General features: G+C 43.0%; 1 protein-coding gene across 1 annotated transcript in view; it reads right to left on the reverse strand.

Annotated features, from left to right (window-relative positions):
* cacna1c (calcium channel, voltage-dependent, L type, alpha 1C subunit) overlaps positions 1–13613 on the reverse strand; it is a 239468-nt gene that overhangs the window by 165216 nt on the left and 60639 nt on the right. The gene's annotated exons all lie outside the window — the stretch shown is intronic.

A 13613-nucleotide genomic window follows, 5' to 3' on the forward strand; every position in this document is an offset into this window, starting at 1 on the left:
ACAATGCAAACCTTGCTCAGCGTGCACAGGACTATGTGACTGCTGGGAACAAAGAGAGAGTAAAAGAAAGGACTAATATTAAAGAGAAACGAGACAGAATTACAGTAATCTCGGTGAGATTACACACAGACAAATTGTAAGAATAAGACTAAGAGTGAGTAAGAGTAAGAGACAGCGGATTATCCCTTACTGTATGCTTAGCCAGATTACAGACAGTTATAATATCCTCTCAGCCCCTTTCCTCTGACATCTGAACAAGGATTCCACAAAAGCGCTCACCCTAGATAATGCACTCTGAAAAACCACGTGCCATCCTCTTATTTAAGACAACACACACACACGTTACTTTGATGTCAACCTTTGTTGCTATTAACATAAATTATGCTTAACAGGAACACACATGCATGGTCTCAAACAAGACAGACGCATGTGCTGGAAAAACACACATCCTTTTCAAAGTGTACTGAAAGCAAACAGCACCGTTTGGTTCAATGATGGTCACCAACAAGGCGAACAAGCCATTAAAAAAAGGACAAATTTTGTCACTTTAAATACATGGTTCTAGCAGAGTTAACCTTGATGGTAAAGGAAAAGCTAATCCTAACCTAATCCCAGCAGTGATGGTGCCATGCATATCAATATAGCAAAACCTTCAGACAACACGCGCCAGAATCACATTACTCCAAATAAAATTTCCCAAATTAAATTTGCAAATCCCACCGAACGCAAAGCCACTGAGGGAAATATCTACAAGGAGCTCTATAAGTAAATCTAACCTGTGTAGTGTGACAACAGATAAGGAGAAGGAGTGCCAGAGAGAGGGAGAGGAAGAGAGAGAGAGTCAGAGAGAAGAGGAAGAGAGAAGGACTTATCTAGTATGCTTAGTAAGATTACAGCGCTGTTACAATATCCTCTCCAATCCCATTCCTCTCACTTCTGGGCGATAAGTTTATACATATGTGCTCACACTACATGGCAGCCTGAGGGTCTTACATCAGATCCTGTGGACTGGTAACTGTCTTCTGCACACTCACACACACATAAACATGCACACAGAAAAAGGAAAACATGCAAGCCAGAGGCAGTTATATCACATGCTGCATGTTTTGGTGCTAAATCATAGTGAGAGGGAAATGCTGGACCAGAGTCAAGCTTGATTTAAACAACTGAAGCACACTTGCTCAGTGGCTGACTGCCTCACTTTTAAAGGTAGAATGAGTAGGATATTCCTAAAAAAAAAAAAAAAAAAATATTCCAATGTATAGACTGACATACTGATTCAAAATCATTCCTCTGACCCACTAGAAGTGTGTGGTGGTGTGTGTAACTGCAGAGACCCTGCTCTCAGCCTGGATTTTCTTGATTTGCTGAGATTTTCTGGGCGTCAACCTTTGGGCAGTGGGTATGTAGCTCCCAGCCAATAACAGTGTGCAGAAGCTACGAAAACGGCGGACACAGCAGCAAGAAAAAAGGAAACATAGTGAGGCGAAACCCCAAGCAGACAAAGCTCATTCCAGGTTCAGGTTCAGGTTCAGGTGAGTTTATTTGTACCCGTACGAAGATTTGTTTTGCAGCAAAACAGAGGGCGTCCATGTTAGTAAAACATCATAAACATTTGACAATAAAAACACTAAAGACTAAAAGACTAAAAACAGGACTCACGCACAACCAGAGTGAATCTGTGTTTGGCCTTCATCCACTGAAGGAGCACTGAGGAGAGGATGAGGATGAAGAGCGACACGGAGTTGGCCTGATTTCTGTGGGACAAGGCACTGATGGGCTGATTTAATTTTCCTAGGATGGTGAGGGATTGTTTTATATTTTGGGTTGTCATTTAATTCCATCACCAACTTAGGAATCAAAAAGGGGCTATCTCTGAATGTTACAAACCACAACCAGCAAATCCTACTCACTCTACCTTTAACATGTGATGTTACAGCTTCAAATCCACCTTATGACCTTTGACCCCACCCCACCCCCCCTCCTGTTCTCCCACTCTCTATTGTATAATATCTATAGCTTCACCTAAGCAATGTGAAAGGTCAAGGCCACCCTCGAGGCGTGTAGGTTATTCAGATCTTGTGTTATGCAGGAAGCTTCTTAGTTGTCGCTTGTTTTTTTACTCCTGGTTTTGTGCATACTGCTATGTAAGAGGAAATAGAAGAAAGTACACACACATTTCTATTTCCATCTCTACGCTTCTGTCATTGTGGGTGTTTTGACGTTGCTGATGGCACTCCACTGGGCTTCACACTGTTGCCTCACCATTACACTCAGTGTGACAGCAAGGAACATCTTTATGCAAATCGTATAAAAAATACAACATGAGTGTTTTTTTGTTCTTTGCCTTTGTTCCTTTGCTCCTCCATCAGTTTTACTGATTAGACAGTCCATTTCTTACATCTCATTTATTAAAGGTAGTCATTAAGAGGCCCAGCTGGATTTCTACAGTAATGTTGCACATTTTAAGGCTTTCTTCTAAACTGTGCTGACCATAAACTACCATGAACTAAAAACTAAGTGTCATTAAAATAACAAATACATTTAAAACAATACTGAGAGCATTCTTTATAGTGATAATGAGTACAACAGTGAGGTTGACTGGTATGGGATGAAGCCGAGCTTCATGGGAACCGCAGCCGTGCCTCATGGGAACTATCACCATAGTAGGAAAGCAGCCTTGACCAATCACATTGCTTGGCTGCAGCTCTGATTTCTGCATAACTCATCATGTCTGGTTGGCTTTTGAAGTTTCTTGGCTTTGTGTTATTTTTTAGAGCAGTTACTGGCTGACAGCAACTTTGAGGCGCACACACACACACACACACACACACACACACACACACACATACTACATCCAAAACTGCCCCATGATGCCTCTCTAATAAAGGGGGAAAAACTCTCTCATTGTCGCTCACACGCACGCACGCACGCACGCACGCACGCACGCACGCACGCACGCAGGCACGCACGCACGCAGGCACGCACGCACGCACATTTCCTGCTTTTCTCTCTGCCATGTACTCCACTGTGAGTTGAATCTGCTTCATGACTGCAGCTGCATGTCATTCTCTCTCTCTCTCCCTTTCTATCACTCATACACACACACACACACACACACACACACACACACACACACACACTCACACAAGTACACACACACATAATCACTTTCAGCATATTGTACTGCTGTGTGATCAGTTTATCTCACACTGCCTGCCCCTCTCACAGGGTACACCCCACTGTGCCAGTGTGTGTATTTTGTGAGTGTGTGTGTGTGTGTGCATGCACTGCGTGCGTGGGTGAGTGAAGATTAGAGTAGAGTTGAACTTTAATACTGAGCTCTTTAATCTGTCTGTCTGACCGTCTCTCTCTCTCTGTCTGCCTGTCTCTTGGAGTAATGATAAGTCTTCATGTGCACACACGCACATCCAGACACACACATACATGCATGTGCACAGTCAAGTTGTGTGTGCACCGTGTGTGTGCGTGCGTGCATGTGTGTGTGTGATGTGCTAAAGACTGTGTTCTGATGTGACTGACTATAATTCTATTAGTAGCTCTTTATTCTGCTGGAGAAAACCAGCAGGGCGTGGAAATATGATTCTGACTGAAGGAGAGAGAGAGAGAGGAGGAGGAGGAGGAGGGACAGAGGATGAGGAGAGTAAAAAGTGAAGGGATGAGAGAAGAAGGGCGAAGTGGAGGACGGGGGAAGCAGGGAGGAGGATGAGTAGAGGAAGAAGAGACAAAAAAGAGAGGAGAAACTGTGGAAAAAGGGAGGAGGGGGGCAGAAGAGACAGGAAAGGAGAAAGAGATGAGTGGACGAGATGGAGGGGTGGAGAAGGATTGAGATGGAGAGAGCGAGGAGGGGTGGAGAAGGATGGAAGAAGGATGGGGATGGAGGGGGGGCTTAGCCAAGGGTGGCAGTCCTTAATCCAATAATTTATCCATCCATCATATGACCCTACAGTCGAAAATACGTTACACCCTGATTCCCTCTAATAGTCTGACAGTCGTAGTTCTTATATAACCGCCGTCACTGGTTCTTATGGTGCTGAAGATTAGAAAAGTGGGGCTGTCGTCGCTGGTTAGCCGGCCGTTTCCAAACTAAAGTCCAATGAGGAAATGTGCTGAGCTGCAGCGTGCCTCAGCCACGACCTCGCAAGACTATAGATTGGTTATGTTCCAGGAGTGGATTCTCTCCTGTATGAGGCTGTGTGATGTGAGGAGACATCAATGCTTTTGAAAACGTAATGTTTTAAGATCGTCCTGTGTGTAGCGGTGTGCAGCTTTGAGCTGCACTTTCCTACTCGACAGTCGATAATTCTGGTCGTACTGTAGTGAGTGGTATTTTGCTACTACAATAGTCAATAGTTCTGGTAGTAAAACAGTCGGTGGAACTGTATTTATAGTACTACTGTGCATAGCTATAGTACTGCTGCAGTTAGTTTTCGGTAAGAGACTTGAATAAATACAGTTGTACTTGTTTTCCTTATCCGATTACTCGATTAATTGATGGGATAAATGATAGAAAACTGAATTACAAAAACAATTCTAACTTGTATCAGTAAGACAGTAAGACTCTTCTTGTATAAAAATCATACATGCTAGCATTTAATGGTTCTGCTAGTGCAACCAATGATAGTATAGCTGGTAGTTCTAGTAGTACTACAGTTGATGGTTCTCATAGTATAGTGAAAAAAGTAGTACTTATATTGAATTTTGACTTCCTTCAAGGCCCATATTTCTAATATGATGAAACACTGCTGTCCCACTACAGATTTATATTTTGACATACTGATTCAAATACATGTTTCAGTCTCAAATAAATGTCTTGTGCTTGTTAAGGACGTATTAAAACATGCATTATATAACAGCTGAACCTGAATTTTACATGCATTTTTTACAGCTGAAGTTTTGTAAAACCGGCACTGAATTTTGAGTTATGGTGGCTTGCTAAATACATGCAAACCAAAGTCTTGCAGAATAAATGTGAATATGTCTAGATGAATATGAATGAATAAAATTTGGGTTTGGGGCTCTAAAGTCTGAATCAGAATTACTTCAAGCGCCAAGAAAAATAACTGTGGAGGAATCAGACTAGGAATTAGATGACACTGGAGCACTGATATATTAATAACAAGCGCATGCTGGCACACACGGTACAGGGGCAACAGGAAGTCATACGCAGTAAACAGAGAGTGTGAGACCTTCAAGATATATCAGAAACATTGAGTAGTCACTCAAACTGAACTCGAAGTGAACTTAAGTGAGCTGAACTTCACTGTGAACCGCACCGCAGACTGTAATGAGCTGCGGCACAAACTCAAGTCCGTGGCGCTGTTATCTGCTTAATGATAAAGACTGGAGAGAGATGCTATCGCTGCAACACTAAGCACTCTGCTGTAAAATGTCATTTCCATACACACACGTGCACACACACACACGGTAGGCTATAGATTGTTTTATACGTTATTTCTCACCAGCACACAATGTACATGTATGTTGTGGACTAAAGCTTTAAATGTGCTTTCAGTGACTTTTCCCTGCACCCTCCAGTCTGTATTTGTATAGCCACAGTCATTGGAAAAAAATAGTGTGTGTGTGTATTCATATTTCTTTACATTTGATACTTTGATAACTTGACACACCTTATCTCATTTTTCGATTGGCTGCTCCAGAAAATGGACAGAGAAGGGAACCAATCAGATCATCAGTCCCTCTCATCAGCTGCCTCTCTGTCTTTTCAGCATGTCTCTCACCCTCTTCTTCTTTCTCCACCCCCTCCACACACACACACACGTACACACACATTGACCCTAACTCTAACCTTGCTCCCGCTCTACTTTGAACATTTGCCCCTAAAAATAAAAACTTTCCATTAGCAGTCTCATTGAGGCCCAGAAAATTGGGCCTGACCACTTCCCTATCCACTGCTCTATTCTTGTGGGCACATTTGGATCCCACAAGATGATGAACACACACACACACACACACACACACACACACACACACACACACACACAGCCATCCAGTGTTTGCTGTCAGTGCCTGATCTCAGCTGAATTGTCCCTTCCCTTGCAACATGACCTCCTTTCCTCCTTCCCTCTCTCCCCGCTGTTTCTCCTCTTCTAGTCCTGTTTTGTCTTCTTCATATCGCTTCTCCTCCTCCTCCTCCGCCGCCTCATCATCACCAAATCCCTCGTCCTGCTACGCCTTGCCTCTTCTCCCCTCTCCTTCCTTGGCTTTGCCTTCTTAATGCACATCAAAAGTCACGCGGAGCCTTCTCCTCTCCTCCCCGCTTCCTTTCTCTCATCTTCCTCCGCCTTCATCTCTCCATACAAATTAACAATCACCCTCCCCACGGTATCTGCTCTCATTCGCCCTCCTCAGCTGTCGGCCCCCTTAGCCCTTGTTCCCTTCTCCCTCCCACTCTCGCCTTTCTAATCCATATAGCTGTCACCTCCTCCATTGGCTCTCCAGCACAGGACAAGTTCATTTTCAGCCTTGCACACTCCTCCTTCCTCTATCAATCTAGCCCTCCTCATTTCTCCATTTTTCCTCTATCTCTGCTGCTTCACTGCTCTTCCTCTCTCTCTCTCTCGCTCTCTTTCTCCCATCACTTGCCTCTGTGTCAATTTTAAATAGTTGACAATTACTCTCGTTCTCTTTCTCTCTCTCTCTCTCGCTCTCTCTCATTTCCATCTATATAGCCGAACAAATTGACTAGTTCATCACCAGTCTTGCTCTTGCGATCATTGCCTCTTCACCGCCTTTGACAGCTGCCTCTTTTCTCATCTCAAAAAAGTTGCAAAAATGTTCGAGAGGCTGACAGCAGCTATGCTAACACACGGCCATAAAAAATGAAACTTAAAAAGAATAAATGAAGTCAAGTTTTGTGTTTCAAAGACTGTCACTGCTACTGGTCCGCTGGTTTTGTAAGACATAGCGTTGTGCTTATCGTTGTCATCATAAATACCCTTTGTTATTCTAATACCAACTATTTTTATCCAGTTCAATTGTCTCACCATTCACTCACTCTCACACACACACACACACACACACACACACAGAATAAGGGGCCTTTCTGTGTATGTGCATTTTGCACTTATGCGTATGTCACTTGTTTCTCTTGCTCTCTCTCTCTCGCTCTCTCTTTCTCTCTCTCTCTGTCTCTCTCCGTCCATATGTACCCATTATCTGCCCGAGTGAGCACACCACACAGACACACCTGCTCCCCTTGACACACACTCGCACACACACATTTACACACACACACCTGCACCCCTTGAAAGACAAGACTCACACACACACCTGCTCCCCTTGATCTCTGACCCCCCCCACAGACATTTACAGTATGTGCTGAACACACAACAGACGAGCGCACTCACACACACAAATACACACACGCAGCAAATATTGCACAAGCAGAACATGCATAAACGTTTACATAATACACGACAAACACGTGAAGCGGCAAATGTAATGATCATGATCTAACCAAGGAGGTGGACTAACCGAACATCGCCGTAACCAATCAGATGGAAGGTTTATCATATGTTTAGTATTAACACACACAGGCCCTATCTACACAATATAAAATAATACTTCCACATTTCAGTTGAACTCCATTACATTTTAGAAAGCTGCCTTTCTCTACAGAAAATTGAGTTTACAGACTGCACATTGAGAGTGTGTATATTTATGTAGAGAAAAACACTGACTATACAAATTTACATAATATTATAATATTGTAATATAGTATTAGGGGCATCTTCCCGATATTGAATTGCAGCTTCTTTTGCGCAGTCATTACAAACATCTCAATTGTCTCAAAGCTTTAAAATCCTTTTCACCTGCTTCATCTTTTCCTTTTCCATTTTCCTTTTCCCTGGTACTGTATGTGAGGTCCTGTTCTTCCTGTGCATTTATTGCACAGGGGAAGTACACCTCTGCCTGCTGAGGCTGTGGTCATTTGTTTTTTCCCCCATTTTGCCCTGTCAACTATATGATGGCAAGGCGTGTTTACTTTTTTTGGGGGGGGGGGGTTCTTTTTGTAAATTAGGTCATTAGAGAACAATGAAATAGCTTTTCACGGTGCTCAGCACACATTTTCTGCAAGAGCACCCGCCTCGGCTTAGTCACATTCAAGAGTATTGTACTTTCCAATACGATACACCGTTAAGGCTTACTATACAAACCTTATCATATATGGATTTATTCATCAAACTATTGCACATAGTCTCGAGAGGAGAGAGAACGAGAGAAAAAGAATGGAGGGGGAATGATCCAATGTTTGTGTGTGTGTGTGTGTGTGTGTGTGTGTGTGTGTGTGTGTGTGTGTGTGTGTGAATGTGTGTGTGTTCGCACGTGTGATCAATAAGACCATAACATGCTTGGGGAATATGTGTGTATGAATTATGCATCGAGGCACTGTATTCAACAGCATATTGTTCACTGTCATCCAGCAAGAGCTCCTAGTTTATTACAGACAGGTCCGCCCCCTGCCTGTCAATCATGTTTCTGAAACACTGATTGGTTGCTGTCTTGTCTTGGGATATTACTTCCAGGAGGCCAGATGCAGGTACATCATTGAAGCATAGGGTTATTTCTTAAATCCTATGCTAATGCTGCAGTAGCAACTAACAACAATACAAACTAATCCATATTTAATCACGCAAAACTGCAAATGAGTGCAAAAATAAGCTCAGCTGCAACATTTGAGAGTCAGTTTTAGTATTTGGATTTGATTTTACATGTTGTGATGTTTACTGTGGCATTATTGTCTCAGGGAAATAATTGTACTGGAACAAAATCAGGCTTAATGCCACAATGAAACAAGCATTTTGAGAGTCTCTTGCTTCCTTAATTTGATGTATTTCCCATTAAAACAGGTTGTTGGGGCGGGGCTTGACACAGAGAGGCGTCTTTCAAAAGAATAAACCAATGGGAATTCAGTTAGGGAAATAAAGGCTGTTTTGTTTCATCTTTTTAGTTTAAATTTTTGCTCATGCCCACTGGTTACATGGGGTGTTAGCACTAAAGATACACAAGATACAGTTTTCTAGGAATGAGACACAATGAGAGAGTGACCTAAAAATGCACACAAAAAATATTAATTTGAATTTTAACCTTGAATATGGTGTGAACATGCAGAGTTAGCTGATAAGTTGAAAAGGATATTTTTTTATTTCCTTGTGTCTTGAAACAGTAGGCCATTACTGCTGACATTAATGGACGCACATCCATATGTTACTCCTGATTGGTGGAGCTGACCATGGGCTCTTAATTCACAAACACAAAATCTAGAAGAACCTCAAGGTTAGCTCATATATCTATCTTTCGGCTGCAATTTAGAATGAGGGAAAAGAGCTACATATATTTACGATATGTCATATATCTACACTAAATAATTCTGTCTCTTGCTCCAAAGGATTTTAAACACTAACTGCTAGGACTTGTGGAATTTGATGAAATGCTCTGGCCAAAAATGTCTCTAAAGAGCTACAAAAAGTGACTTACCCTTGTGGTAATTTGTGGTAATTTGTCCCTATTCATGCAACAATTCTTATAACAATGAGTTTCTATATGATTGCATACTTTATCTCTTATCTAATCTTTGAGCTAAAGATATGTATGCATGATTTGAGGCTGTTTAATCCTTTGGAGTCTAAGGACAGGCTGACTGAGTGGCCTAGGCCAAGTTCAAGAAGGTCTCCCACAGATGATTTCTCTAGATGAGTGGAGAAACCCCTAAAAATTTTGAATTTTTCAAACTGGTTGAGATACACCCGATTAACTTTGGACAAATGTTTAAATAAAGAAGTTGAGGAGTAAGGTTGCAAGAATATTGTAATGTCAGTTTGATGTCCACCCTGGCTACTAAAGCTTGAATGTTAGCAGATACCGAGCACTGTTCTGACCCATTACTGTTACTATATACCAGATATAAACCATTAGTTTGGGCTTATTACACAAAAATGGCCAACAAATGATACAATTTTTCTCCATTAGAGAGCTCTAACATCTGCTAAGTGTGATAGAGCAGAAAATCAAGTCATTTTGCTTTGATTTATGACAAATTGCACATGACTCTTGGTAATGGATCCTAGCACCAGGGGAATTTGTAGATTATCCTGTTTTAGCCTAGCACCGACCTGATAACAGGTACCAATATCAACATCCTGCATCCCTCCTTGAAAAACAAGAATGTGTGATTGACAGTAGAAATTAATATGGAGGGACAGAGAAAAGGGAGAGAAAGAAAGAAAAAGAGGACGGCGAGAAATAGCAATAACCTGAAATGACAAAGGAATCAAAGAGATGGCATGAGGAGGAAGAAAGAAGAGTGAGAGTGATGGAGATGCGTGAGAGAGGAGTAGGGGATGGAGGAGAAGCAGGAGGAGGACGAGGAGGAGGAGGTTTGTTCACACTGTGCCTCCATGCCGACCTCACACACACATACACACTCATGCACACAGTGCAGGCAGCAGATATTAATAACTCCTTATTAATATTCATCTGCAGTGGAGAGATGTGAGGCCAGAGTAACCCAGATACTAAGCATCTCTCTACCTGTCTCTCTGTATGTCTCCCCGCACGTCTATTGTTCATGATAGCTGTTTTTATCAATTTATTTCTCTCTCTTGATCTTTCTATCCATCGTTTGCATTGTCCATGTTAGGTATTAAGCCGACAAAGCCATTTACATCGACTGCAGTGGTATAAAAAGCTTCCATTCCTGCATCATCACAAGACCACCATGATAAGCTGCTATGAGGATTGAAGGGTACATGGGTCAAAGCTGCAGCATCTGCAATATCCCAGTCCCTAAATTGCCTGGGGATGACAGAGAAGTGCTAAGAAAAGAAAATAATTGTTCCCCATGATGAAATAAGGTGGCTGTGCATGTGCGTGACACAGCTGATTGGATGTTGACAAAACCTGGGGAGATGATCCATCTCACCAAATATTTTCCGGTGTTCAGGCATTTTCAAAATTGCACTAATTGGCCCAACAGGCAGAAGGGGGTGGTGATATAATTGCTGGTCAAAACAAGCTGACATGTTTGTTATTGATTGGCCCAGAGGGGAAATGCATGATCCATGTGGGATGGCATGTTTGCTACTGCCTTATGTCCCTCTGCTACATTCTCACCCATATCAGTTTCTCTTCCTCTCTATGTTTCTTATCTTCATCTTCATCTTTATTTTTGGCAGTTTAACTGGAACCGGGTCGTGGTGGCAGCAGGCTGAAGAGGTCAGCCCAGACGGCCTTTTCCATGGCCACATCCACCAGCTCCTCCAGGGAGAACCCAAGGCGTTTCCAGGCCGGCCGGGATACATAATCCCCCCAGCGTGTCCTGGGTCTGCTCCGGGGTCCCCTCCCAGTCAGTTGTGCCTGGAACACCTCCACCGGGAGACGACCAGGAGGCATCCTGACTGGATGCCCAAACCACCTCAATTGACTCCTTTCAATGCGGGGGAGCAGTGGCTATCCTCTGAGCTCCTCACCCTATCCCTAAGGGTACGCCCGCCTACCCCGTGGAAGAAACTCAGTTCTGCCACTTGCATACCCAATCTCATTCTTTCGGTCACTACCCAGAGCTTGTGGCTTGGAACAAAGAGCGACCGGTAAATCGAGAGCCTTGCCTTCTGGCTTAGCTCTTTCTTCACCACGACGGTCCGGTACAGTGACTGCATAACTGCTGTCGTCGCCCCGATTCGCCTGTCAATCTCCTGTTTCTTATTCTCTTTTTATTCTTTTCTCTCTTTTTTAATCGCTCCCTTTCAATTTGTCCTCCTCTCTCCCTCTCTACATCCCCCTCTTCTCTCACCGGCTATCAGCAAAGGACAGAATGTGCTCTTATAATGTATAGCATGTGCCATTTGGACTAAGCTTTTATCCAAAGTGCCTTCCAGTAAAGTGATTGCATACATTTTCTGTACAGGTAGCCCCGGGCAGGAATGGATTCCCCTAACCTTGGAAAGGTCATTACAAAGCTAAACCTGCTGAGCTGCATATGACCACAGGTATTGTGACTGTAGACCTAAAACGCAGGTGCATCTATATATTAACTTACCGTAGATTAGTGCTGGTTTCCAGTGAGACAAACAGCTTAAAGTATCAAACAGGACTGCATCAATACCCCATTCAAAGTTTCCAATATTTCCCAACATCCAGACTAAGCTGCTGACAACATCACAAAAATCAAAAAGACCCACAGCAACCTGCTTAAATGGTTTCAGTCTGCTGCTTCGGGGGTGAATTTGGAAGGGTATGGCAACCACATGTCAGGAATGAGAAAGCAATTGCAAACCCACATCCACTGCCACTACACCATGCCACCTATCTTGCCTGCGCCCTTTTATATTGATCACACAACCACCTCCCTCCCTCCTCCATTGTAAGAATGCTATACTTGAATCCCTGTGCAGGCTAATTTATCAGAGGTAAACAACAGAATGCCACACCGCGTCTCGCTCCTCTTCTGCTCTGTGTGTGTTTAGTTACACACAGCGGGAAAGACGGGGAAGCAAGGCGAAAAGCTGATAGGCCTGTGCATCATGGGATGACAGTTGCACAGCCAGCTTGCTATAATGTAATGTTAATTTGACAAACTGAAGATTAAAATTAAATAACATTTTATAAAAACTTCCTGGGTGGGATCAGATCTTCCTGGGCAGGCGGCCCAGGTAAAGCCGGGGCAGCCAAGTAGCCAGACGTATCGCAGGCAGTGGGCGGGTCAGTGGCCCATTTCCTTACGGCTAGAGGCGAGGCAACAGTAAGCAAACCTTTCCCCCTTGGGCGCCTGATGGCTCACCTCGTAAACTGTGTACCACATGAGCTGAACTCTTTGTTGCACGTCATCTCTTTTATCTCCTCTGCCTTTCCTGTCTCTCTCGTCAAATAATGCAGAAACGCCCAAGAAAAATCTTTAAAAAGCAAACGAAACTTAGTCTAAGTGGATGGACAGTTAATAAGACAAGGGAATAAACTGTGTTCAAACTGGGCCATCTTAAAAGTAGGCTCAGTCACTTCTCTGTCTTGGTTTTTCTGCCACTCCAGCTGATTAGTTAATTGACAGACATCAAACTACAGAGTACCAGAGACTTTAATGAGACTCACTCCCTCCCCTGTCCTCAACTGCCGGCCATTTACCTAATAAACAGCCAGTTCCATATTGACGCTGCTCAGTTAACAACCAGTTGCGATGGATGTTGGCCGGTGCCAATCACAAATGAATGGTCAAACATGATGTAACACAACTTTGACCACCCCAAAAAGATGACATGCATAGCTTAGTCGATGTGTTTAAAATTATATTTCTGTCCAAACCTATATAACATGCACCGTATATAGCCAGTAGGCTCCTATACAGCACAACACAACAAACCGCAGAGATTTAACACAGTCAGAGGAAAGTATTTAAAAGTCAACAGCAAAAACTCTTTTTTTTTTGTGATTGCCAACGTAGCTGTCACCATGTGAACTGTCTTGGGCTGATAAACTCCACCCATCTTGTACTTGCAAATGTTAAGCCTTGAGAATTATGGGCAAATACATTTTTTATGTTTAAAAAAAAATGTAATGACCACTCAAGATCAAAGAAA

The sequence above is a fragment of the Myripristis murdjan genome, chromosome 23, assembly GCF_902150065.1.
Source record: "Myripristis murdjan chromosome 23, fMyrMur1.1, whole genome shotgun sequence".
In the NCBI taxonomy this organism is placed as follows: Eukaryota; Metazoa; Chordata; class Actinopteri; order Holocentriformes; family Holocentridae; genus Myripristis; species Myripristis murdjan.